Source organism: Ursus americanus, chromosome 28, assembly GCF_024610735.1.
Source record: "Ursus americanus isolate L20-20 chromosome 28, mUrsAme1.1.p, whole genome shotgun sequence".
Taxonomy (NCBI): Eukaryota; Metazoa; Chordata; class Mammalia; order Carnivora; family Ursidae; genus Ursus; species Ursus americanus.
In genome coordinates this window covers 24,776,954-24,804,555 of record NC_142154.1, presented here as the reverse complement: position 1 = coordinate 24,804,555, position 27,602 = coordinate 24,776,954, and the positions used below count along the sequence as shown (strand labels likewise).

Below are 27,602 nucleotides of genomic sequence, written 5' to 3'. Positions count from 1 at the left end.
TCAATACTATCCAAAGCAATCTATAGATTCAATGCAATCCCTACCAAAATACCAACAGCATTTTTTTCACATATTTCACATAGCATTGTACTCTAGCTCCATCCATTCCATTGCAAATGGCAAGATTTTATATACTACCCAAAGCAATCTATAAGGAAAGCCCTATCAAAAATCCAACAGCATTTTTCACAGAACTGGAACAAACAATCCTAAAATACGCAGGGAACCACAAAAGACCTTGAATAGTCAAAACAATCTTGAAAAAGCAAAGGAAAAGGCATTACAATTCTGGACTTCAAGTTATATTACAAAGCTGTAGTAATCAAAACAGCATGGTACTGGCAGAAAAATAGACCTAGATAAGTAGAACAGAATACAAAACACAGAACCTGGAGTGCCTGGGTGGCTCAGTGGGTTAAGCATCTGACTTCAGCTCAGGTCATGATCTTGAGGTCCTGTGATCAAGCCGTGTGTCAGGCTCCCAGCTCAATGGGGAACGTGCTTGTTCCTCTCCCTCTGCCCCTCTTCCCACTCATTCTCTCTCTCTCAAATAAATAAATAAAATCTTAATAAAAAAAAGAAAACCCAGAAATGAACCCACAATTATATGGTCAATTAATTTTTGACAAAACAGGAAAGAATATCCAATGGGAAAAAGAATGTCTCCAACAGCTACATTTAAAAGAATGAAACTAGGCCACTTTTGTACACCATACACACAAATAAATTAAAAAGGGATTAAAGACCTAAAACCATAGGGGCGCCTGGGTGGCACAGCGGTTGGGCATCTGCCTTTGGCTCAGGGCATGATCCCGGCATTATGGGATCGAGCCCCACATCAGGCTCCTCCGCTATGAGCCTGCTTCTTCCTCTCCCACTCCCCCTGCTTGTGTTCCCTCTCTCACTGGCTGTCTCTCTCTCTGTCAAATAAATAAATAAAAATCTTAAAAAAAAAAAAAAGACCTAAAGCCATAAAAATCCTAGAGGAGAACACCGGCAGTAACCTATTTGACATTGGCCATAACAACTTCTTTCTAGATGTGTGTCCTGAGGCAAGGGAAACAAAAGCAAAAATAAACTATTGGGACTTCATCAAAATAAAAGGCTTCTGCACAGCAAAGGAAACAACCAACAAAACTAAAAGGCAACCTGTGGAATGGGAGAAGATATTTGCAAATGACATAGCCAGTTAATAGTATCCAAAATATATAAAGAACTTTGAAAACTCAACACCCAAAAAACAAGTAATCTAATTTAAAAATGGAAAGAAGACATGAATAGACATTTTTCCAAAGAAGAGGCAGAGATTTTCAACAGACACATGAAAGATGTTCAACATCACTCATCATCAGGAAAATGCAAATCAAAAGTACAATGGGATGTCACCTTACAGGATGACACCTTACAGGAGTCAGAATGGCTAAAATCAATAACAGAGAAAACAACAGGTGTTAGGGGGGATGTGGAGAAAGGGGAACTCTCTTGCACTGTTGTTGGGAATGAGAACTGGTACAGCCACTCTGGAAAAAAGTATAGAGGTTCCTTAAAAAGTTAAAAATAGAAACTACCCTATAATCCAGCAATGGCACTACTAGGTATTTATTCAAATAATACTAAAATACTAATTCAAAGGGATACATGCACCTTGATGTTTATAGCAGCATTATCTACAATAGTCAAACTATGGAAACAGCCCAAGTGTCCATTGATGAATGGATAAAGAAAATGTGATACACACACACACACACACACACACACACACACACACACACACACACACAATGGAATATTACTCAGACATAAAACAGAATCAAATCTTGCTATTTGCAATGATATGGATGGAGCTGGAGAGTATTACGGTAACTGAAATAAGTCAGTCAGAGAAAGACAAATACCATATGATCTCATTCATACATGGGATTTAAGAAACAGATGAGCAAAAGGAGAAAAAAGTAAAAGAGAGGCAAACCAAGAAACAGACTCTCAACTATAGAGGGACAGTGGGTGAGGGATGGGTTAATTTAGTGGTGGGATTAAGGAATGCACTTGTGATGAGCACTGGATGTTGTATGGAAGTGTTGAATCACTATATTGTACACCTGAAACTATTATTACACTGTATATTAACTAACAGGAATTTAAATAAAAGCTTAAAAAACAAATAAGCCTAACAAGTTGAGAACAGACATGATGCTCCTCACTCCCGGTTCTCTCAGTACAGATCACATACTTCATAAGATGATGACTTGAGATCCTAGCACCCTCTAAGTTCTCAGGAAATACACCACTTGATATAAGCTATGTGTCAAACATATTTATAGAGCCCTGAAACAAAGCATTGCCTTTCACCATAACTATTTTCTTTTTTATTCAAGCTCAAAAGGTGTACATCATCTTCAATTCTACAACCTCTGCCTGGCTGCAATAAAACATGAAAATGCATAGAGTTGTCTCATTTTCTCCACTTCTGGGTCACCCAAAGAAAGGAAATGTGTTTAAATGTATAGAATGTAGTTCACCTGTACTTAAATTTTACCCAAGTCCTCTGTTCATGCTCACGTAAAGAATAATAGGATTGTTTTGGCTGTGTTCCCAAATAATGAAAGTTGATGAAGAGTGCTCTTCCACTGTCAACTCTCTCTCTCCCTCTCTTTGTCTTTGTCTCTATCTCTTTCCTTCCTTCCTTCCTTCCTTCCTTCCTTCCTTCCTTCCTTCCTTCCTTCCTTCCTTCCTTCTTTCTTTCTTTCTTTCTTTCTTTCTTTCTTTCTTTCTTTCTTTCTTTCTTTCTTTCTTTCATTCTTTATTTCTTTCTTTCTTTCCTTTCTTTTTCTTCCTTTCTTCCTTTCTCTTCTTTTTCTTCCTTTCTTCCTTTCTCTTTTCTAGATAAATAAATTTTAAATTTACTTATGAATGAGTAATTTTTGAAAAATTTTAAAGAAGAAGAATGATTCAGATTTCCTGTTTTGGTAGATCATTTAGTTGATCATTTAGTTGAATCAGTAGAGAACAGATTTTAAATCTGAGTGTTAGTGAAAGTTTAAAGAATCACAATATAGAGGAAAGGAAATTAATACACAAATTCAAGATATATTTAAACTAATATGCATTTGATAGTTATTTGCACTTATAAATGCATTGCCTTTCAGCTGTAAATTCACCTTTTACTTCCTGCTCTATGATGACAGACATGGACCTCTGTCAACAATTCTCCTTTACAGCTGGTACAGTGTTTAAGTGTTGACAGTAGAGGACATAGGAAAGAAACTGAAAAAGGATGGGACTTCTTTTCCTAGCTTAAGTGTGCCTCTCTTGGCTTTTTCTTCTGCTGCTATACAGTGTACACTCAGAGCACGCAGTCCCTTTGTGAATTTGCAGCCCCAGTTCTTGCCTGCTTACCTCAGTAGAGACACTGTACACCCCAGCTTTTGTGCTAACCATTCAGTGACCAGTTCCTGATGCCTTATCCTCCTCCAAGAATCCATCCATGTGCCTGGGTCTACCTGCACCCCATCAGTGTGTCAAGAAACATCTGACACAGATACCACATACCTCAGTCCTCACATCACACAGCCATTGGGCAGCTCCTGAAGCCCTGACTTCCTCTCTGGGCCTTCCAATCAGGCTTCATCACCTATAACCACAGGGTTGTTTCCTGCTTGAAAATACCAGTCAAGTTTTTTTACCCATTTGGACTCTGACCAGGTGCCTCCTGCTTGCATGCCAACCATAAACCAGCTCTGGCCCAGGTCAGCCCAGAGAATTTTCCACCATCTGGAGAGCTGCCACCACACCTGCTCCAACAAGGTCCCAGTGTAAATCCTTGGAAGAAGACCTGCTTCCAGTTTGCTTCTTCTTTGGATTCTCTCTCTCAGCCTTAGGTGTTTGTTTGTTTGTTTTAATAGATTTTACTTTTTGGAACAGTTTTAGCTTCACAGCAAAACTGAGCCAAAATTACAGAGATTTCCCATGTCTCTTCTTGTTTGAGATGTGATTTTAGAATTTGTTGATGGGCAATATTCTTTAATAAGAGCAGCATATGTTCTCATTAATGAGCTCACAACCTACTTAGGCCAATAGTATCCTCCGAATGAGGCATTACATGGGCTGCATCACCTTGAGTTGCTAATATAAATAGTTGACCTTAGCCAGCTACCTACACAGAACAAATATATATTAAGCACCTAGTGTGAACAGGTATTTAGTAGCTCACAGAAAATATGATCCCTAACCTCCAAAACTCAAAAAGCTCATTTGTTTGTTTGTTTGTTTTTTAATAATGACTAAGTATACAGAAAGAGCAGTTTATAACCAAAATGCATTGATAGTCTTTCCTCCCAATTACATTCTGGCTTCGTTGGTCCAGCAAGGGAAGTTATTTGGTTTACACATTTCCTATTTTCATCTTTTCATGCTGTTAAAGTGACAACAGAGCATTTTTCCCAGACTTTCTTTCAGTCATAACTGAAGACCACAGGGTCTTCTCCACTCCATGATCTTACACCAATTAAACAGGTATATCAGTGGACAAGTGAAATAAAGCACAGCAGCTTTTCCTAAGGAATGGAAAAGCCAAGCTCTTAGTCCATATTTCTCCTCCTTTCTCATATTTATCTATGAAGGTCAGATAAGTTAGTGGCACCACGCAAACTATCATTGGACAGTTGAAAGGGCAGGAGGAAAAAGACAAGTTTTATAGTAGACAGGCAGGGAATTCAAAATATTTTTTGTAGAAGTTCTGTGTTCACAGTTCACTATATTTTGCCGTTGCTCACTGAGTGCACCCACCTTGGCATGGCTCAATAATCCTAGAACTGTCTACACACCCTTGCTGAGATGCACTTTAACCCCTAAGCAGAGTAGGAAACAGTGTGAAGCTTGCTAAGAGCCCAACCACAGGGAAGAAGCAGGTGAGTGAAGAGTGCTGCTTTCTGTCCATGGCTCATCTAATTCAGACAGAACCCTCTGAATCAAGATCTAGAAGGCAGACTCCCTATTTCGGTTCACTCAGAGGAACAAAGGCAAAGAGGAGGGGAGGGGAAGCTCCAAGTATTCCTACTATCATTTAACAAGCTGTTTACAAATGACTTCCACAATGCTTTGATAAAGAATGTGCCATGTTCTCCTTTGAAAAATGCACCTTTCCCTAGGAATCCCCCGAGATTTACATTTCCAAGTTCCTTTTCTGTCTGGAATATTTGGGGGAAATGGAAGCAGTAGCTGTGTCATGTCCTGCATGCAAGTTCATGTCTTTCAATCATCCACTGAGGAGGCAGTGTTCAGAGTATGGGTGGAAGTGATAGAGAATACATTTCTAGAATGCCCAACAATGGGTCATTTGCCTTGACACTGGTTCTATTTAGCTAATAACCGCCAGGTAAAGGCTGGTCTGGTAGAGAAAAGCTAAGATTTGGGGAAGCAAGAGTTGATTTTATCAACCATCCACTAGCTGTATGACCTTGAACCTGAATTTTTATTATTTATGTAAGACTCAGTTTTCTCATCTGTAAAAAGGGTGTTGGCAGGTGGGAATGGGGTTCAAAATGTGCTTCTCTGTACACTGACAGGAAACTCATGCACAAAAGAGGACCTGTCACTGCTCTCTGGCCACTGCTTGGTGCTGGGTGTGACATCAGCCCAGAGAGAGAACTGGATGCACACTTTGCTGTAACTCAGCAGCGGCAGGACCCAGACACACTGACACTGAGATTTACTAACTGGCATTTATTCCTCTTCCAAATTAATTGCCTTGGGAGAATGGAGCATTGCCTCTCAAAACTCTGAAAATCAGCCAACATTCTCAGACATTTCATACATCACTGTAGCAGCAGTGACATTTCTCTAATAATTTCTCTAGTTCCAATATGGTTACAAGTTGACGTAAGTGTCAAAGATAAAAAGTACTCTGTGTGTGTGTGTGTGTGTGTGTGTGTGTGTGCCTTAAATGGTTTACTGGAGTAAAACCACACTGCAGCAAAATACATCTCATATCTTATGACCTGGGTATCTGTTTTTGATCCACCAGCCCTCTACCAATAACAATAAAAATAATAGTGATAATAATAATCAAGAGCACAAACTCAATAGCTTTCGGGCTTGATTCAAACCCCCGGTGATGTAGTAGATGACCTCATTGCTCTTGCTGGATTTCCATAGCTGTGAAAGTCATTGGGAAACACAGGGCCTCCCAGGGTCAAATGGGGTGATAATTGTAAATGCTCAGAACAGTGCCTGGCACATACTAAGTCCACCTACACAGGTGTTAAACTCAGGATTCCCATGTTCCAGCATGGAGGTCCGTGCTTAACATTAAGCCACAATCCCTCTACCCCAGCCTGTGAGTAGGTCTGAGCAGGGAAGAGGCCAGGGCTTCCCTGATACTCAGCATGGCTCATACTGTATTTTTAAAGTTCAAGAAAGTTTTTAAAACTTTATTTTAGAGAATATATGTATTAGATAAAACAACAAGAACACACAAAGAAAATAGAGATTTCACTGTTTCTATTCCCTCACATAGTGCTTACAATCAAGATTTTGTTAGGGGAAAAATTTTAAAGGCAAATAATTTTTTTTCCATAAAAAAATGGAAACAACTATTAAATGTCTCTCCTGCCCCCACGACACAGATTAAATTTCTTCTGGAAAGCCAAATGTAGAAATAAAAACAAAAATCCTGAACTGGAGGGTAAATACTCAAGTGGATTGTTGACATAGGTAACTGTTCATTAGTTTAAGGCATCACTTAGGCATTTTGAAGTCTTCCTCTTCATTTCTGCATTTCAGTGTTCCAGCTGTCCTGTCCTGTTTTCCAGAGCAGAAATGCTTGTATCTTTGAGTTTCTGTTCCTAAGAATTCATTTTAAAAAAGAAAATACTGTACAAAAATATGTAAAAATACATAAAATACAAAAATACATAAAAATGTAGGGAAGCAGTCCTTTCTTCATAGCCAAGCAGTCTCTGCTTTGCCTGGTTTCTTTTGTGTACTCTCCAGGTTTTGTTTGCCCCAAGAGTAAGACAACACTTGTGGGATAATGTTGGACAAAACATTAAAAAAAAAAAAATCTGTCTACAATAAACAAAGGAAGTAATTACCTTGTGATTAGATTCCCAGTTGTTGCTGCTGAAGCCTTGGTTCCATCTTTGCTGATCAACTTTTGCTTTTTGCAAGATGTAAGAAACATGAAGGTTTTCTGACCTTGTTATTTTTGCAGAATTTGCTTTTGATGGATCGAGCATCTTGGCAACACCAGCAACTTGCAGCGGCTCCTTCAAATCAGTTTGTGCTATGGCTGTGCACTTGGGCAGAATCAGCTGCATGCTCTTGATGCCATGGTGCTCACATCAGCTGTCTATGGTATTGGTGCTGATGTGGAGGTAATGGCCAAGGATGGGGGTGGAGGTCTTGGTTGGCAGAGTGGTCAGCCTGCTGGTGCTTTCCCCATGATATGGTAGTTCGATGAAGTTGTACCATAAATTACTGGGGGTGCTTTTGACCCCCACCAGAATACAGAAAGCTCGACTAGTACTGACACTGATAAGACTTTCCATCAGCTACCAAAAATGTACTTTCTTTGTATTCTCAGATTGAATCCTTGATTTTCTTTTCTTTAATAATAATTTTTTTATTATGTTATGTTAGTCACCATACAGTATATCCTTAGTTTTTGATGTAATGTTCCATGATTCATTATTTGTGTATAACACCCAGTGCACCATGCAATATGTGCCCTCCTTAATACCCATCACCGGCCTAACCCAATCCCCCAACCCCTCCCCTCTGTAGCCCTCAGTTTGTTTCCCAGAGTCCACAGTCTCTCATGGTTCATTCCCCCTTCTGATTACCCCCCTTCATTCTTCCCTTTCTTCTCCTACCGATCTTCCTATTTCTTATGTTCCATAAATGAGTGAAACCATATGATAATTGTCTTTCTCTGCTTGACTTATTTCACTTAGCATAATCTCCTCCAGTTCCATCCATGTTGCTGCAAATGTTGTGTAATCGTTCTTTCTGATGGCTGAGTAATATTCCATTGTATATATGGACCACATGTTCTTAATCCAGTCATCTGTTGAAGGGCATCTTGGCTCCTTCCACAATTTTAGCTATTGTGGACAATGCTGCTATGAACATTGGGGTGCATATGGCCCTTCTCTTCACTACGTCTGTATCTTTGGGGTAAATATCCAGTAGTGCAATGGCTGGATCATAGGGTAGCTCAATTTTTAACTTTTTAAGGGACCTCCTTGATTTTCTTAAACCTTAAATTACACCTCACTGACAAGACCCAGTCCAGTGAGTGTGTCATTGATATGGTCTGGTGAAAGGAAACTGGCTATTATATTGCTGGCTTCATTTTTAACACAGTCACAGAGCTTGGTGTCTGCAGACAATCCTATACAGAAACGTGTGCATTGTTGGGTAGATTCTTCTGACTAGGAGAAGTCAAGCCCATTAGGAAAAGCTAATAACTAGTGAGGGTTTGGCTTTTTTCTTTTCCCTAGAAAGACTTCCCTGTGCAGAGTGTGTCTACTATAGTTGCGCATCATTGGGAAATCCAACAGAAAGAGGGAAAATGTGCAAACATCTCTCACACTTGTTTCTGCCAACCCAATTCCATTGATATTGACATCCTTGACTAAACCAACTAGAAATCTCTAAACAGAGTGCCTCTAGTCCCTTTCCATCATTTAGTAACTTGCTGCTATTCTCACCTTACAGGTGGAAGGAGGGAGGATTAAAGAGGTTTAGAGAAATGTTATTACTGCTGATCAGAGAAATTATTGATTGTGTTCTCTTCTAGGATTTTTATGGTCTCACACTTAGGCCTTTAATCCATTTTGAATTTAGTTTTGTGTATGATGTAAGAAAGTTTTCCAGTTTCATTCTTTTGCATGTAGCTAACCAGTTTTCCCAAAACCATTTATTGAAGGTACTGTTTTTTTTCCCATTGCATATTCTTTCTTTCTTCCTCTGTTGAAGATTAATTGACCATATAATTATGGGTTTATTTCTGGGTTTATTCTGATCTATTGATGTATTTGTGCCATTACCATTCTGTTTTGATTACCACAGGTTTGTAGTACATCTTGATATCTGGGATTGTGATACCTCCAGTTTCATTTTTCTTTTTCAAGATTGCTTTGGCTATTCAAGGTCTTTTGTGGTTCCAAACAAATTTTAGGATTGTTTGTTTCAGTTCCATAAAAAATGCTATTGGAATTTTGATAGAGATTTTATTAAATCTGTAGATTGCTTTGGGTAGTATATGAAATCTTGCCATTTGTAATGGCATGGATGGAGCTAGACAGTGTAATACTAAGCAAAATACATCAGTCAGAGAAAGACAAATACCATATGATTTCACTCATATGTGGAATTTAAGAAACAAAACAAACAAGCAAAGAAAAAAAAGAGAGAGAGAGAAACAAAGAAATAGACTCTTAACTATGGAGAACAAACTGATCTTTACCAGAGGGGAGGTGGAGGGGGAGATGGGTTAAGTAGGTGAGGGGGATTAAGGAGTACACTTGTCCTGATAAGCACTAGGTAATGTATGGAACTGTTGAATCACTATATTGTGCCCCTGAAACTAATATAACACTGTATTAAAGCAAAATCTTAATAAATAAAAAAGAATAAAGGGGTTTAAAGAGGTAAAGGAAGTTCCTTGATGTTCTATAGTGAGTGAGCAGGCAGCTGGGATTCCAACCCAGAAAGCCTTTCTTCATGTCCTTGACCCATCCCTCACGAAAGCTGCTCCCAATACTCTACTACCACAGGGTTCTTCATAGTAATAAGGATCAGATGACTCCCTCCTGACTTCTAGGGGAGCCCTGGGCAGTGGCTCCCATTGTATACACACTGTCACTTAATTTAATCTTCAGTGACAGATGAGGTAGGCATTATTATTCTGATTTCATAGATGAGAAAACTAAGGTTCAGAAGGGTTAGACAATATGAAAACACCTAAACAGGGTGAAGTGATGAAAGTGGGAAGAGATCCCACCCCTTTTCCGCTTTGCTTTTTTATAGGCACGCAGTGTTTGGAATGGGCAGATGGCCCCTGTGTATATTTCAGTGCAAGAGTCACAAATCACACTCTTCTCCATGTGATCCAGCATGAATATAGGCACACCCACAGACCATTTGCTGCATACCCTTTAGATATCAAGAGAAGTGGTCTTGCTGCTATATGATAGGATCTGCAGGATGTTGAAAGATCACATTCTCTGGCACCTCCTTGACCTTCCTACCACTGTATCATCCTCCCTCTCTCCATCTGTTGTAGGTCATTTGGGAAAAAGGCAATATGTCTCCAGGGATCCACTGTAATTGGGTTGGCTACAGTGGGACTACATGAAACAAAGAGCTTCTGTAAAGCAAAGGAAACAATTAACAAAATGGAAAGCAATCTACAAAATGGGAGAAAATATTAGCAAACCATATATGTGATAAGAGGTTAATATCCAAAATATAAAAAGAGTTTACACACCTCAGTAGGGGAAAAAAAATAATGTGATTAAAAAATGGTCAAAGGACCTGAGTAGACATTTTTTCAAAGAAGACATAGAGATGGCCAACAGGTACATGAAAAATGCTCAATATCACTAATCATCAGGGAAATGCAAATCAAAAAGACAATGATATGTCACCTCACAGCTATCAGAATGGCTATTATCAAAAAGAAAACAGTATTAGGCTAGGATGTGGAGAAAAGGGAACCCCTTTGCCCTGTTGGTAAGAATGTCAACCAGTTCTACCTCTATGGAAAACATTATGGAGGTTTCTCAGAAAACTAAGAATAAAACTACCTTACAATCCAGCCATTCCACTTCTGGAATTCAAAGGAAATGAAATCAGGATCTCAAAGAGATCTGCACACTCATGCTCATTTTAACATTATTCATAACATCTAAGACATGGAAACAACTTAAGTGTCCATCAATGGATGAATAAAGTAGTTGTGATACACACACACACACACACACACACACACACACACACAATGGAACGTTATTCAGTCTTAAAAAAGCAAGAAATCCTGCCATTTATGACAACATGGATGGATCTTGAGGGCATTGTCCTAGATGAAATAAACCAGACAGAGAAAGACAAAGAGTGTGTGATCTCACTTATGTGTGGAACCTAAAATAGTCAAACAAGGGGGCGCCTGGTTGGCTTAGTCATTAAGTGTCTGCCTTCGGCTCAGGTCATGATCCCAGCATTCTGGGATCGAGCCCCACATAGGGCTCCCTGCTCAGCAGGAAGCCTGCTTCTTCCTCTCCCACTCCCCCTGCTTGTGTTCCCTCTCTCGCTGCCTCTCTCTCTGTCAAATAAATAAATAAAATCTTTAAAAAAATAGTCAAACACATAGCAGAGAGTAGAAAGATGGTTTCCAGGGGCTGGAAGGAGGGGGAAATAGGGGGGTAATGGTCAAAGGGCACAAAGTTTCAGTTATGCAAGATAAATAACTTCTGGAGATCCACTCTACAGCATGGTGCCTATAACTAACAATACTTTACTATCTACATAAAATCTGCTAAGAGGGTAGATCTTATGTTAAGCGTGGTTTTCAAAAAAATGAAAAAAAAATAGGGGTGTCTGGGTGGCTCAGTCATTAAGCGACTGCCTTCAGCTCAGGGCGTGATCCCGGAGTTTTGGGATTGAGCCCCATGTCGGGCTTCTTCCTCTCTCACTCCCCCTGCTCATGTTCCCTCTCTAGCTGGCTGTTTCTCTCTCTGTCAAATAAATAAATACAAATCTTTAAAAATAATAATAAAGGGATCTGGAGGAAACTTTGGGATATGATGGATATATTTATGGCCTTGATTTGGTGATGATTTCATGGGTACATGTTTACTCCCAAACTTATTGAGTTGTACACATTAAATATGTACAGCTTTTTACATGTCAATCATACCTCGATAAAGTGATTTCAAAAAATAAAAGTGGCAGAATGTCATTATGAAAGAAAAAAAAAGAAGGAAAAAAGAAAAAAAAAAAGAAGAAGAGCACAGCCTTCATAGTCACAACTCTTCTCTTGCAGTGAAGCATTCTTTGTTCCGCCATGATCAGGTCCTTAACCTCTTTGAACATATTACTTAACCTAAAGCTAGACTAAAAATAACCCATATTCAAGACTGGACAGTGGAGCAACAGCAAACATGTGTAGCAGTAGTTTACCACTTTTAATGAATTTCCACCACATTGAGGGTGACAGTTTCATGAAGGAGATCCCAAAACCCTGTTCTTTCTGTTGTGGATACCATCACCGTCATTGTAGCATGCCCAGTCATAACCATCTGCTGTTTAACCCTCCCACCCCTCCCCAAGGTATGCGTGTCTACAGCAATTGGGAAGGCAGGGACAGAACAGAACTGCAGAGGCCAGAGATCCAGGAACATGTGGGAAATCTAGCTGGCTGGCAAGTGTGGGGTAAGCACCTGAGGAGTATGGGGCTGGCAAAGAGAAGGTGGCAGAGTCTGCCTCACCCAACACACAGGCCTGCCTGGTGTGGTCCTTGATGGGAAACCTGGTTGCCAGCGTGCTATCTTGATTCTCACTGAAAGGTATAGGCTGTTGGACTCAGTTGTGTCTCCCAGACATACTACAGAGCTCACTCTAGCTGCATCCAAATTAAGTAGATTCAAGCAGATGCTGGAGCATTTGAGACCTTGGAATCCACATATTTGGTAGGCTGGGAAGGTGGGAACTTCCTCTTAGTATCAGTCAGGGTTCTCCAAAGAAGCAAGAACCAATAGGATAGACAGATACAGATAGGCATAGGCGTAAGAGAAGACTTATTACAGGAATTGGTTCAGGCAGTTATAGAGGCCAAGAAGTCCCATGATCTGTTATCTGTAAGTTGAAGACTCAGAAAAGCTGGTGGTGCAGGGATACTTTGGAGAAATTGCAGATTCAGTTCCAGATCACTGCAATAAAGTGAGTATCATGATAAAGCTAGTCAAATGAGTTTTTTGGTTTCCCAGTATTTATACTAACTGGACTTTATGAAGTGTACAGTAGTATCATGTCCAAAAAAACCCAATGTACATAACTTAATTTAAAATGCTTTATTGCTAACAAATGCTACCATCATCTGAGCTTCCAGTGAATCATAATCACTGGGCATGGAGCACCATAACAAATACAATAATAATGAAAAAGTTTGAAATATTGTGAGAATTATGAAAATATTCACAGAGACATGCAATGACCAAATGCTGTTGGTAAACATGGCATGAATAGACTTGTTCAATGCAGGGTTGCCACAAACCTTCTATTCGTGGAAAAAAACACAATAGCTATAAAACACAATAAGTGAAGGGAAATAAAATGAGGTATGCCTATGTAAGTCTGAGTCCATAGGCCTGACAACTGGGGGCTAAGTCATTTAAGTCCCAGTCTGAGTCTGAAGGCCTCAGAACCAGGAGGAGCAATGTCTGAGGGCAGGAGAAGATGGATGTCCTAGCCCCACTAAGATAGCAAGTTTCATATTTCTCTGCCTTGTTATTCTATTTGAACTTTCAGTGGATTGTATGATGCCCACCAGCATTGATGAGGGTAATCTTTTTTAGCGTACCAGTTAAATGTTCATCTCTCTTCTGGAGACACCCTCCCAGACACACCCAGAAATAATGTTTTACCAGTTATCCAAGCAACCCACAGCATAGTCAAATTGACACATAAAATTAATTACCACTCTCCCCTTGGATGATGGGTTTCCTTTTGGAAGTCTCACACCTGAGCTTTTGCTTCAGAGGACACAGGACGACTGCTGGCATTTCACACCATCTGCTATTTGGTGATTAACTCCTCCAACAGAGAAAAAGAACTTTCAAGGAGCTGTGTGATTCCTTTCCTGCCAAAGCAAAAGGGATGGGAGACAGCCTCACCTGCCAGGATGCTCCACCTGGCAGAAGGCCTACCTCATTGATGCATCTGGGCAGCATTCAGGAAACAAGCAATTTTGACTCAGCTTATTTTAAGACACACACTGGTTATAAAAGCATTTGGATGAGCCAAGAGTACTTAGTTCCTTCTCCAGGTCACGTCAACAAAGACTTAGAATAAAATACTTTTGGCTGTACTCTGGCTGCTGAACACATAGGAATAAAGAAGGTATTAGTGACTCCTAAAAATAAGTCTTTCTGGTTTGTTTGTACATCTGCACAGCCAATCAGATGTTGCTAGAGTCTGATAGTGATGAGGCTAAGTGAAGTCTTCCAGTCCTGCTCAGCCTGCCTTCCTGCCTTGAAAGGATACAATTCAATTGACCATGAGATGCAGATGGTGCTCTCCCTCTAGGTTCTGAGACCTAACTTGAGCATGAACCTCCTGAATGCCTTTAGAATCTTTTTCCAAGTTAACATTCCTCAGGGATCTTATGGCCATGAAGGGATGCGAACCAGTGTCCGAATCAAATTCAGTCGCAATGAATTTAGCTTCATAGCCACAGAACTGGGGAATTTGGTCACCCGGAACTGGTTTTCATTGCCCTTTGATTTTTTTGTATCTCATCATGGCAGGTATGTATTAAGAGGAAAATAGAAGGGATGCCTGGGGGAATTACTAAAGGAAATTTTTAATCAAACTGTCTTTTTTTGCTATTAAATTGTATGAGTTCTTTATATATTTTGGATATTAGTCCTTTACCATATATATGATTTGCAAATATCACAGTCAGTAAGTTGCTTTTTCATCTTATTTGGTTTCCTTTGCTGTGCAAAAGCCTTTTAGTATGATGCGGCCCCAGTTATTTATTTTTGTTTTTGTTAGTTTGGATTTTGGTGTCAGATTCAAAATATCATTACCAACACCTATCTCAAGGAAATTACTGCTTATGTTTTCTTCTAAGAGTTTTATGGTTTCAGGTCTTACATTTAAGTCTTTAATCCATTTTGAGTTAATTTTTGTGTACGTGTAAATGGTCAACTGTTTTTTTTTGTTTTGTTTTGTTTTGTTTTTTTGCATATGGCTGTCCAGTTTTCTCAGCACCGTTTATTGAAGAGACTTCCCCCATTGTATATTCTTGGCTCCTTTGTCATTGATTAATTGAGCTTAAATGCATGGGTTTATTTATGGGCTTTCTATTCTGTTCAATTGATCTGTGTCTGTTTTTTCCAAAAGCCTTTGGAATTTTGATAGAGATTGCACTGAATCTTTGCTTTGGGTAGTATGGACATTTTATTTCCATTTTTTAAAAATTTTTAAATTATATTATGTTAGTCACCATACAGTACATCCCTGGTTTCTGATGTAAAGTTCGATGATTCATTAGTTGCATATGACACCCAGTGCACCATGCAATACGTGCCCTCTTTACTACCCATCACCAGTCTATCCCATTCCCCCACTGCCCTCCCCTCTGAAGCCCTCAGTTTGTTTCTCATAGTCCATAGTCTCTCATGCTTCATTCCCCCTTCTGATTACCCCCTTTCTTTATCCCTTTCTTCCCTTACCAATCTTCCTAGTTCTTATGTTCCATAGATGAGAGAAATCATATGATAATTGTCTTTCTCTGCTTGACTTATTTCACTTAGCATTATCTCCTCCAGTGCCGTCCATGTTGCAGCAAATGTTGAGAAATCGTTCTCTCTGATAGCTGAGTAATATTCCATTGTATATATGGACCACAACTTCTTAATCCAGTCATCTGTTGAAGGGCATCTTGGCTCCTTCCACGATTTAGCTATTGTGGACATTGCTGCTATGAACATTGGGCTGCATATGGCCCTTCTCTTCACTACGTCTGTATCTTTGGGGTAAATATCCAGTAGTGCAATGGCTGGATCATAGGGTAGCTCAATTTTTAACTTTATAAGGGACCTCCACACTGTTTTCCAGAATGGCTGTACAAACTTGCATTCCCACATACAATGTAAGAGGGATCCCCTTTCTCCACATCCTCTCCAGCAATTGTTGTTTCTTGCCTTGTCAATTTTTGCCATTCTAACTGGCGTAAGGTGGTATCTCAGTGTGGTTTTGATTTGAATTTCCCTGATGGCTAATGAGTTTGAACATTTTTTCATGTGTCTGTTAGCCATTTGTATGTCATCATTGGAAAAAGGTCTGTTCATATCTTCTGCCCATTTTATGATTTGTTTATTTGTTTCTCACGTATTGAGTTTGAGAAGTTCTATGTCGATCTTGGATACCAGTCTTTTATCTGTACTGTCATTTGCAAATATCTTCTCCCATTCCGTGGGCTGACTCTTAGGTTTTTTGACTGTTTCCTAGGCTGTGCAGAAGCTTTTTATCTTGATGAAGTCCCACAAATTCATTTTATCTTTTGTTTCTCTTGCCTTTGGAGATGTGTAATGAAAAAGGTTGCTTTGGCTGATGTCCTATAGGCTGCTGCCTATGCTCTCCTCTAGGATTTTGATGGATTCCTGTCTCACATCGAGGTCTTTCATCCATTTGGAGTTTATTTTTGTGTATGGTGTGAGAGAGTGGTCAAGTTTCATTCTTTTGCATATAGCTCTCCAATTTTCCCAGCACCATTTATTGAATAGACTGTCTTTTTTCCACTGTATGTTTTTTCCTGCTTTATCAAAGATTAGTTGCCCAAAGAGCCGAGGGTCCATTTCTGGGTTCTCTATTCTGTTCCATTGGTCTATGTGTCTGTTTTTGTGCCAGCACCATGTTGTCTTTGTGATCACAGCTTTGTAGTACAGCTCGAAATCTGGCATTGTGATGCCCCCAGCTTTGTTTTTCCTTTTCAACAGTTCCTTGGCGATTCGGGGCCTTTTCTGGTTCCATACAAATTTAAGGACTATTTGTTCCAGTTCTTTGAAAAATGTCCTCGGTATTTTGATCGGGATAGCATTGAAAGTGTAGATTGCTCTGGGTAGCATGGACATTTTAACTATGTTAATTCTTCCAATCCATGAGCATGGAATATTTCTCAATCTTTTTGTGTCTTCCTCAATGTCTTTCAAGAGTGATTTATAGTTTCTAGAATAAAGGTCCTTTACGTCTCTGGTTAAGTTAATTCCAAGGTAACGTATGGTTTTTGGTGCTATTGTAAATGGGATGGATTCCCTAATTTCTCTTTCTTCAGTCTCGTTATTCGTGTATAGAAATGCAACTGATTTCTGAGCATTGATTTTGTATCCCGCCACATTACTGAATTGCTCTATAACTTCTAATAGTTTGGGAGTGGATTCTTTTGGGTTTTCCATATAGAGTATCATGTCATCTGCGAAGAGAGACATTTTGACTTCTCCTTTGCCGATCTGGATACCTTTTATCTCTTTTTGTTGTCCGATTGCTGTTGCAAGGACTTCTAGTACTATGTTGAATAATAGTGGCGAGAGTGGGCATCGTTGTCATGTTCCTGATCTTAAGGGAAAGGCTTCCAGCTTTTCCCCGTTGAGAATGATATTTGCTGTATGCTTTTCATAGATGGTTTTTATGAGATTGAGGAATGTACCCTCTATCCCTACACTCTGAAGGGTTTTAATCAGGAAAGGATGCTGTATTTTGTCAAATGCTTTTTCTGCATCTATTTAGAGGATCATATGATTTTTGGCTTTTTTTCTTATTAATATAATCTATCACACTGATAGATTTGCGAATGTTGAACCACTCTTGCATCCCAAGGATGAATCCCACTTGGTCATGATGGATAATCTTTTTAATGTACTGTTGGATCCTAATAGCTAGGATCTTGTTGAGGATTTTGGCATCCATATTCATTAGGGAAATCAGTCTGTAATTCTCCTTTTTGGTGGGGTCTTTGCCTGGTTTGGGGATCAAGGTAATATTGGCCTCATAGAATGAGTTTGGTAGTTTTCCTTCTGTTTCTATTTTTTGAAATAGCTTTAGGAGAATAGGTATTATTTCTTCTTTGAATGTTTGGTATAATTCCCCGGGCAATCCATCAGGCCCTGGCGTTTTGTTTTTTGGAAGGTTTTAATCATTGTTTCAATCTCTTCATAATTAATTGGTCTGTTTAAAAAATCAATTTCTTCCTGTTTCAGTCTTGGTAGTTTATAGGTTTCCAGGAAGGCCTCCATCTCTTCCAGGTTGCTTAATTTATTGGCAGAAAGCTGTTGATAAAAGTTTCTAATAATCCTTCCTATTTCATTGGTGTTGGTTGTGACCTCTCCCTTTTCATTCATAATTTTATTAATTTGGGTCCTTTCTCTATTCTTTTGGATAAGTCTTGCCAGTGGTCTGTCAATTTTATTGATTCTTTCAAAGAACCAGCTTCTAGTTCTGTTGATCTGTTCTACTGTACTCATGGTTTCTAATTCATTGATTTCTGCTCTAATCTTGGTCAACTGCTTCCTCGTGCGTGGATTAGGTCTGTCCCTCTGCTGCTATTCCAGCTTCTTGAGGTGAGAATATCAAAACTTCATTTTAGATTTTTCTATTCTTTTGAGTGAGGCTTGGATGGCTATGTATTTCCCCCTTAGGACTGCCTTTGCAGTATCCCATAGGTTTTGGACTGTTGTGTTTTCATTCTCATTGGTCTCCATAAATTGTTTAAATTGATTTTTGATTTCCTGTTTTATTGAATCATTCCTGAGCAGGAAGTTTCTTAGTTTCCCAGTGCTTGAGTTTCTTCCAAATTTTTCCTTGTGGTTGAATTCCAATTTCAAAGTGTTGTTGTCTGAGAATATGCAGGGACTAATTTCAGTCTTTTGGTATCGGTTGAGACCTTTTTTGTGTCCCAGAACATGGTCTGTTCCTGAGAATGTTCCATGGGCATTAGAATAGAATGAGTATTCTTTGGTTCTGGGGTGTAGTGTTCTATATCTATGAGGTCCAACTCGTCGAGTATGGCATTCAAAGTCCTTGTTTCTTTGTCGATTTTTTGCATGGGTGTTCTATTTCTGATACAATACTGGAGTTTTGAGGTCCCCTACTATTAACGTATTTTTATCTATATGTCTCTTTATTATGGTTAAGAGTTGGCTTGTGTATCTTGCTGCTCCCCTGTTGGGGGCATAGATATTTATAATTGTCATATCCACTTGTTGGATACATCCTTTAGGAATGATATAGTGCCCTTCTGTGTCTCTAACTATAGTCTTTAGTTTAAAATCCAATCTGTCTGCTATGAGAATTGCTACCCCAGCTTTCTTTTGAGGTCCATTGGCGTGAAAGATGGTATTCCATCCCTTTACTTTCAGTCTGAATGTATCTTTAGGTTCGAAATGAGTCTCTTGTAGACAGCAAATGGATGGGTCATGTCTTTTTATCCAATCTGAAACCCTGTGGCATTTATGGGAGCATTTAGGCCATTTACATTGAGACTGAATATTGAGAGATATGATTTTAATGATGCCATGTTGCCTGTAAAGTCTTTGTTTCTATAGATTGTGACTTTCTGTTCTGTATCACTCTTGGGGCCTTTTTACTTTTATAGAACCCCCCCCCCCCCTAATATCTCCTGTAGGGCTGGTTTCGTGGTTACGAAATTGGTCAATGACTGGCAATTCTAGAAGGTCTTTATTTCTCCATCAATTCTGAATAACAGTCTTGCTGGATAAAGGATCCTTGGCTGCATGTTTTTCTCTCAAAGAGCTTTAAAAATGCCTCCCCCCCCCAACACTTTCTCTCATTCCAGGTCTGTGTAGACAGGTCTGACGTAATTCTGATAACTTTGCCTTGGTACGTGAGAAAATTCTTTGCCCTGGCCACTTTCAATACTGTATATTTGGATCTAATATTTGCGAAATGCAGTATGATGTGACGTGGCATAGTTTTGTCATGGTTGAGCTTGGGAGGGGTCCTCTCTGCCTCTTGGACACAAATGTTTGTTTCCCTTGCTAGATTAGGGAAGTTTTCATCTACAATTTGTTCAAATATCTCCTCTAGACCTCTGTTTTTCTCCACCCCCTCAGGGATGCCGATGATTCTGACATTGGAACGTTTCATTGAGTCAGTAATCTCTCGTAACCTACATTCTTGAGTGTGGATTCTTTTAAGTCCAGATTCTATTTTAGCTTTGTCTTCTTCTAACCCATCCTCCAATTTGCTGATACGTTCTTCTGCCTCATTCACCCTGGCTGTCAGAGCCTCTAGTTTTGACTGCATTTGGCTCATAGAATTTTTAATTTCTGCCAGATTTGCTCTCATTTCTGCCCTTAGAGATTCTATATTCTCATTAACATTTTCGTTAATACTTTTTTCAAGACTACACATCATTTGACCATTGTTACTCTGAATTCTATTTCTGAGAATTTGGTTATATCCATATCCATTAGTTCTGTGTCAGAGGCCACAGACTCATTGTCTTTTCTTTGCTGGGGGGGGGGATTTCTCCTTCTCATCATTCTGATGAGGAGAGGTTGCAGGTTTCTCCAGAGCCCAAATTATTGACTGGGACCCAGGCCATGCGCCCTTGTTTTATAGGGATCATAGGGATGTGGGCTTCTTGATTTTTCAGCCTGCCTTCTAGGGGAGAGGCCTGCCATGCCGATACTCAGGCAACCCTGTTTGGGTAGAGTCTCTGTGTCCCCGCGAGGGGGATGGGGGTGGGCACATGTGAGCCAGTATTTCCAGGCTTTTGTTCTCTGGTGGCTTTCCCTGGTGGTCTGCTCTGCCTCTTCTGAGAGTCAGAGCAGCAGTGGCCGAATCTTAGCCTCTATCTCAGAACAGAGGGATCGTGGACCGTTCTCAACTGATGTTCTGGCCACTTTAACTCTGTTACTGTTTGTGCTGCTCAACCCTGCAGTGTCCCGGGATGTGCGCCCCACACCCGGCATACCAGCCCTCACTTCCAGGGCTGGAGCGTCTCTGTCCTTTGTGTTTCTAACACCGCCAGCTCCAGCCACCAGCTGCCCCTGCGCGCTCCAGAGAGCTCACCGGAGCTCCGTTTCAGTCTGGTGGAGCGCGTTCCCGTGCTCACAGTCTCAGTCTGCTTTCTCGTGGGTGCCGTCAGCGGGTCCACCCTCTCCCCCCGTGCAGGTGGCTACCGCTTCCCAGGGCCCGAACGCGGTGGCTCCCTTCCCCTTCCGTTTATCTTCCAATATCTGTGCGAGGTTTCACAGCTCCCTGCTTCGTACCTCAATACTCATCGCTGGAGATGTTCATTTGTAGAGATCCGGATGTATCTTCCTGAGTCTCAGGCTGATTCCATGGGTGTTCAGGCTGGTCTGATACCTATCCAACTCGACTCAGGGGACCAGCTGAAAAAGGGGTCCCCTACTCCTCCGCCATCTTAACTCCCTCCTAGTATGGACATTTTAACAATAGTGATTCTTTCAGCCCATGAGCATGGAATATTTTTCCATTTATTTGTGTCTTCTTCAATTTATTTCATTAATGTCTTATAGTTTTCAAAATACAAAACTTTGGTTAAATTTACACCTAGGTATTTACGTAAATTACCTAAACAGGCAGCAAAATAAGAAAGAGGAATCAAGAACATTATTGATGTTAAGCAAAACACACAGTTTTAAAGGAGATGAATAGCTGGTTTGAAAACCTCTGGGAGGGGGCGTCTGCCTTCTGCTCAGGGCATGATCCCGGCATTATGGGATCGAGCCCCACATCAGGCTCCTCCACTATGAGCCTGCTTCTTCCTCTCCCACTCCCCCTGCTTGTGTTCCCTCTCTCGCTGGCTGTCTCTATCTCTCTCAAATAAATAAATAAAATCTTTAAAAAAAAAAAAAAAGAAAGAAAACCCTTGGGAGAGTCTAAGACTGTGCTTTCCAACAACAGTTAGCCATGAGCTGTAGGTAAACTACTGAGTATCTGAAATGTGACTACTCCAAACTAAAAAGTGAGGCTAGCATAAAATACACATTGTATATTGAAGACACTATGAAACTATCACATACTAATTTATTAAAACATCTCACTACTTTTCACATTGATTACATGTTTAAATATTTTTGATAAATTTTGTTAAATAAAATATTATTATATTTAATTTCATGTTTCTTTTAACTTTTTAAAATGTGAGTCCTAGAGGGGCTTCTGGGTGGTTTAGTTGGTTGCATCCAACTCTTGATCTCAGCTACAGTCTTGATCTTAGGGTCATGATTTCAAGACCCACATTGGGCCCCACACTGAACATGAAGCTCACTTAAAAAAAAGATGTGACTCCTAGAAAATTTACAATTATACCCTTGGTTTGCATTATATTTCTGTTAGATAGTATGATAAAAGAAGAAAAAGAGTGTTAATTGAAAATAAACACTTTGGAAAATGAAGAGACCACAATGCTACTCAGAGAAAACAGTTACACAGTTTAAAGGAAATGTAAAACAGAGGAAAAAATGAATACAGAGATTGTGCCGTTGCATATCCAGCTCATGGATATATTTTATTTCGTCAGTAGAATTTTAACATTCGAAATGTTTTAATGATACATTTAATTTTAAATGAATTTATTGTCAACTTCTAAAAATATTGGAGGATTTCATGTAAAAATTCAGATCTCCTGTTTGAAAAATAAAAATACCTGGCAAAATCCTTCCTGTGTTCCATCAAAGTAAGATCTGGCCAACATTGAAAGTGGTTCTCTCATAGGAAATTTATGTACTCTGCCATAATCTCCACCATGACCTGTTGTATGTTGGAGCCTGAAATTAAATGTTGGCTGCTGTTTACTAGTCAAGCATGTAGTCATGTTTCTTGCTGTATACTTAATAGGAAAAAAATACATATAGTAACCAGAATCATTCACTGAAATTCTCAATGTGGCTCTGTTTTGTTTTGTTTTGGTTTGCTGTTGCTGTTGTTTCGTTTTTCTTTGTTCATTGTATTTGCAACCCCTATCCTATGGTATGGGAGAGGATGGTGCAGAGCCAAGAAGGGCTAAGAGTAAATCTTAGCATTTGTATAGTCATAATAAATTAAAATAAAAATATGAGTACATGCAAAGACTTAGGAAATGTGCTGTGTAATTGATAATACTGTGTCAATCAATTTCTTGGCTTCAATAATGCCCTGTAATCATTAATCGGTCACCATCAGGGGAAGCAAAACATGAATCTCTGTGCTACTTTTGCAACTTCTTATGATTCTATATTTAGAAATAAATGTTATGTGTGCCTGGGTGGCTCAGTCAGTTAAGCATCTGCCTTCGGCTCAGGTCATGATCCCAGGGTTCATGGGACTGAGCCCCATGTCGGGCTCTCTGCTTAGCAGGAGCCTGCTTCTCCTCTCACCCCTTTGCCTGCTGCTCCCCCTGCTTGTGCACTCTCTCTCCCTGTCAAATAAATAAAGAAAATCTTTTAAAAAATTAAAAAATAAAAATAAAAGTTATTTCAAAATTGTAAAAAAAAAAAACAAAACAACAACAAAAAAGAACACAAGTTTCTTGGAGTTAGGAGCACTTGATAAGGAAAAATAGAAACAGAAATTTCTGACATGCCAGACTACAACGGGGAAAATAATATTGAAAGATAATCAAAGATAACTATTTCTGTGGGTCCTAATATATCTTTTCAATTTATCTTCATAAGAACAACTTAAAAATAATCCACAGATCGGGAATAGAAAGCAATATCCTTCCTAATATGATAGAGTAACAGTTTCAGATATTAAAAGAGATATGGGAAGAAGTATCAGATTTCAACATCAGAAGGAAGCTGTACATATCAGCAATCAGGAGCTCACAGAAAATGGAGGAGAGGACTTGAAGTTTACTTTGGTACAGGTGAGGTACTGTTATTGAGTAGATAATCAAACACAACAGGTTAGTGTATCCTCCTTCACAGAAACGTCTCATGACATTGAGAAAGTGAAGCACAACTGACATTAGCCACCAGATGCCATTTCTTACCAAGCACATAGCTACTCTCCTGGATGAGGAGCTCATGGAGTGTTAGAAGAGCTAGCAAACATCCATCCTCATCAAGTAACCATAAAGGAATATGGAGGATGATCCTATTGTCATGTTGATTATGATCCTCTTTAGAGGCCTCCATTCTACTCACAATGACTATATTTTACCCCTTTCATATGTGTTGTCCTGCAGGTGAAATATCATTAAATCATATAACTAAAAACTGTAGAATAAACTATTTTTGGTTTGGAACATGCAATTAAAATTCTATGAGTAAAATCCATAGATACTAAATCTTTGTGTTTGAATTGACCTATACACAAGCTATTGAGGATGCCTTTAGTTTATAGTTTGGTAAAATGAAAATATAAAGGATGTAGATTGGTGTTGTGCTATATTTTGAGTGAAAATGATATAAACATTCATAAAAGGAATAGTAAAACATGCACTTTCAAGACAGAGAGTGAAAAGAAATGAAGTTAGAGAGGGAGGAAGGAATCTTGTATGTTATAGTAAAGCATTTAAACTTGATACCAATCACCAGGGGAAAGAACTTTTGAATGGTTAGAAGTATAGTATTGATTTAGACAGATATATATTTTAGTAAGCCAATGCCAGGATATATGTATATAATGAGCTTGAAATATAAAAGTGGGAGCAGAAAACCCAATGGTGGAAACAGTTAGCAGTGAATAAGTTCAGTGACATTTTTGAGGTAGAGTGAATAGTAACTGGTTGGATACCTAGGACAGTGACAGCATCTGTTTCTGTTTCCTCATCTACACATGAGCAAGATGGATTAGATGAGGAGTTTTTAAACTCTGGACTACAAATTATATAGCTGATAGTTGCAAAATACAATGTGAAATTATCTATGTGTGTGAATAAAGGACCACAGGTTTGTTCAGACTCTCATAGTTGTATGTGAGCCCAAAGTATGTAAGAACCACTGTATCAGATTGTTTGCCACTGAGATCTCTAAGCTGGAACTTCTGGCCCAGGGTTTCCAGAAATTTCCAATAATTCAGAAGTTTGTTTCACTGAAGTGAAGGAAATGGCATGGGATCTTGATTTGTCATTTTTTACATTTTTATTTCACTTTAGCTGTTAAAATATTAAATTATCAGCAACTTGGACCAATTTTATTTAGGAATTGGGCCTGTAATACCAGCTCGGTATGATTACTCATATTTCTTTCTTTTTAAAGATAAGATTTTGGGGGGTGGGGATGTTGAGTTTGATAATTTTTTTTTAAAGATTTTGCATACTAGCCCTTTATCTGATAAGACATTTGCAAATATCGTCTCCCATTCTGTAGGTTGTCTTTTGGTTTTGTCTACTGTTTCTTTTGCTGAAATTTAAAGTAGGTTCAAATTTATGGAAAAATTGTGGCTGAAGTAGTGTTTGTCATTTTTCTCCACTATAAAATAGCTCATTTTATCCCTTTCCATGATAAACTTCTTGGAAGAAGTCTCTATGCTCACCCTTGACTTAAGGGGTAAGGCGTTACATTCCACCTCCATGTGGGTGGAATACCTATATAAATTATTTGGAATTCTTCTGCATGGGAGATTTGTCTGTTTTCCCAATGTACTTAAGGTGAAGTTATATTCCATTGTATGAGTATATTAAATTTTATCTGTTCATCAGTTGATGGGCGTTTGAGTATATCTGTATATCCATCGTTATAGCAGGACCACCCCACAGTCTTGTTTATTGTAGTTTAGTAGTAAGTTTTGAAATTAGAAGTGTGAGCTCTCTAAATTTGTTCTTCTTTCAAGATTGTTTTGGCTATTCTAGATTTCTTTAATTTCCCCATAAATTTTAGAATCAATTTGTCAATTTCAAGGAAAAAGAGCCAGCTGAGGTTTTGATAAGTATTGCACTGAATCTACAGATTATTTTGGAAACCATTGCCATCTCAAACATATTAAGTCTCAGTTCATGAACATAGAATGCCTTTCCATTTGTTTAGATTTTCTTTCCTTTCCTTCAACATTTTTGTAGTTTTCAACACACAAGCCTTGCACTTATTTTGTTAAATTCATTCGTAAGTATTATATTCTTTTTGATACTTTTGTAAATGTAATTTTCTTACTATCCTTCTCATGGTTTTAATTTCTAGTGTATAGAAATGCAAATGTTGTTTGTATATTGATCTTGTATCCTGCAATCTTAATTCAATCCCTTTAAATTTATTGACTTGTTTCACTACCTAATATGTGGCTTATCTTGCAGAAAGCCTCATATACACTTAACAATATGTAATCTGTTGTTGTTCACTGGACTGTTCTATAGATATCTATTAGATCTGGTTGCTTTAAAGTACTGTTCCAGTCTTCTGTTTCCCTGCTAGACCCTCTATTTATAGTTTTTCTATCCATTTTTGAAAATGGGTTATTAAAGTATCTAACTATTATTGCTGAATCATCTGTTTTTCCCTTCAAATCTGTCAATTTTTGCTTTATGTATTTTAAAGTTCTATTATTAGATGCATGCATGTTTATTATTATTGTGAATTTCTTGATGTGCTGACACATTTTATCATTATAAAACATCTTTCTTTGTCTCTAATAACAATTTTCTTTAATATATTTTGTCCTGTATTACTATAATCAATCCAACTCTTTTTTGGCCACTATTTGAATTATATATCTTATTTCATCCTTTCATTTCCAAATGATTTGTCTTTGAATCTAAATTGTGTCTCATATAGACAGTATATAGTAGAATCATGATCTTTTATCCTTTCCCCCACTTTTTGCTTATGCATGCATCTGTTGGTGGACACTTGGGAAAGGAGATAACCTCAGCTTGTGGACTCAGGAGAAACTCTCTGTAAAAATAGATTCCCTGTCCTGATTTAGTTCTGGGAACAACAGAAAAGCAAAAAAGTCCTTCCTAAGAATGTAAAATCACAGCCTGAAATCACAGACATATAGCTAGAACTCACACCAACTATGTAGCCTAGAAATCCAGGCTTAAACTTTAAAGTTATAGAGGTACCAGGCAGAGCCAGAGCAAAACCTCTTTAGAATGACCTGTTTTAAATGTAAGCCTCAAAGAAAACCTACAGAAAAAAATTCCAAGAAACATGAGCTCAAATGAACAAATTACTTATTGAACAGAAAAGTAAATGAATTACCATGTAACCAAGTAAAACAAAACAACGAATTCTGCAAATAGCTCCCACAAAGATATCAGAAAGTTTTGGGAATTTAAATAAATGGAAGATGAAATTAAAAATTTCATGTGAAGAAATAAGATGCTGTCAAATTGCATAAAGAATTAGAAAAGAGCAAAAAAAAATAGGATGTCTAATAATGAAAAACAAACATTAAAGTTATAAAGTAATTAGATGAATTAATAACGTAACAGAGCATTGGAAGGATCTACATATCTAAATTGGGTTCACTGAGAACACTAATAAATAATGAAGTGGACAAATCACTAGGAAGATTATATACATATATACCAAACTGACTTACAAAGAAATAGACTATATGAATGGTTCCATAACTTTTAAAGTAATTAAATAAACAGAGAACAGCCGGCCTAAATGAATCTACAGGCAAGTTTACCAGACATTCACAGACATTAGCCATCTACTTGCTAGGCATTAAAAATTTGTGTTATCAACAAATGTAATGGTTTGGGGGAAAATATTATTTTAAATTGGGATTCAACTAATCAAACTAATCTCTACAAAAGAATATTTTTACCCAATCTAGGATATCAATGAAATTTTGCTTTCTACCTTGTCTTTTCCTGTACCTAAAATGAACTGTAAAGTGTGTTCATCTCTCATTTCTTTTTTGTCTTTTCACTACAATGTCCGGTGAGGGAAGCC

General features: G+C 38.6%; 1 protein-coding gene and 1 pseudogene across 1 annotated transcript in view; both read right to left on the bottom strand.

The window, feature by feature from the left end:
- LOC123790809 (glia-derived nexin-like) overlaps positions 1-23,894 on the bottom strand; it is a 53,190-nt pseudogene extending 29,296 nt beyond the window's left edge.
- GABRG3 (gamma-aminobutyric acid type A receptor subunit gamma3) overlaps positions 1-27,602 on the bottom strand; it is a 631,894-nt gene that overhangs the window by 268,721 nt on the left and 335,571 nt on the right. The gene's annotated exons all lie outside the window — the stretch shown is intronic.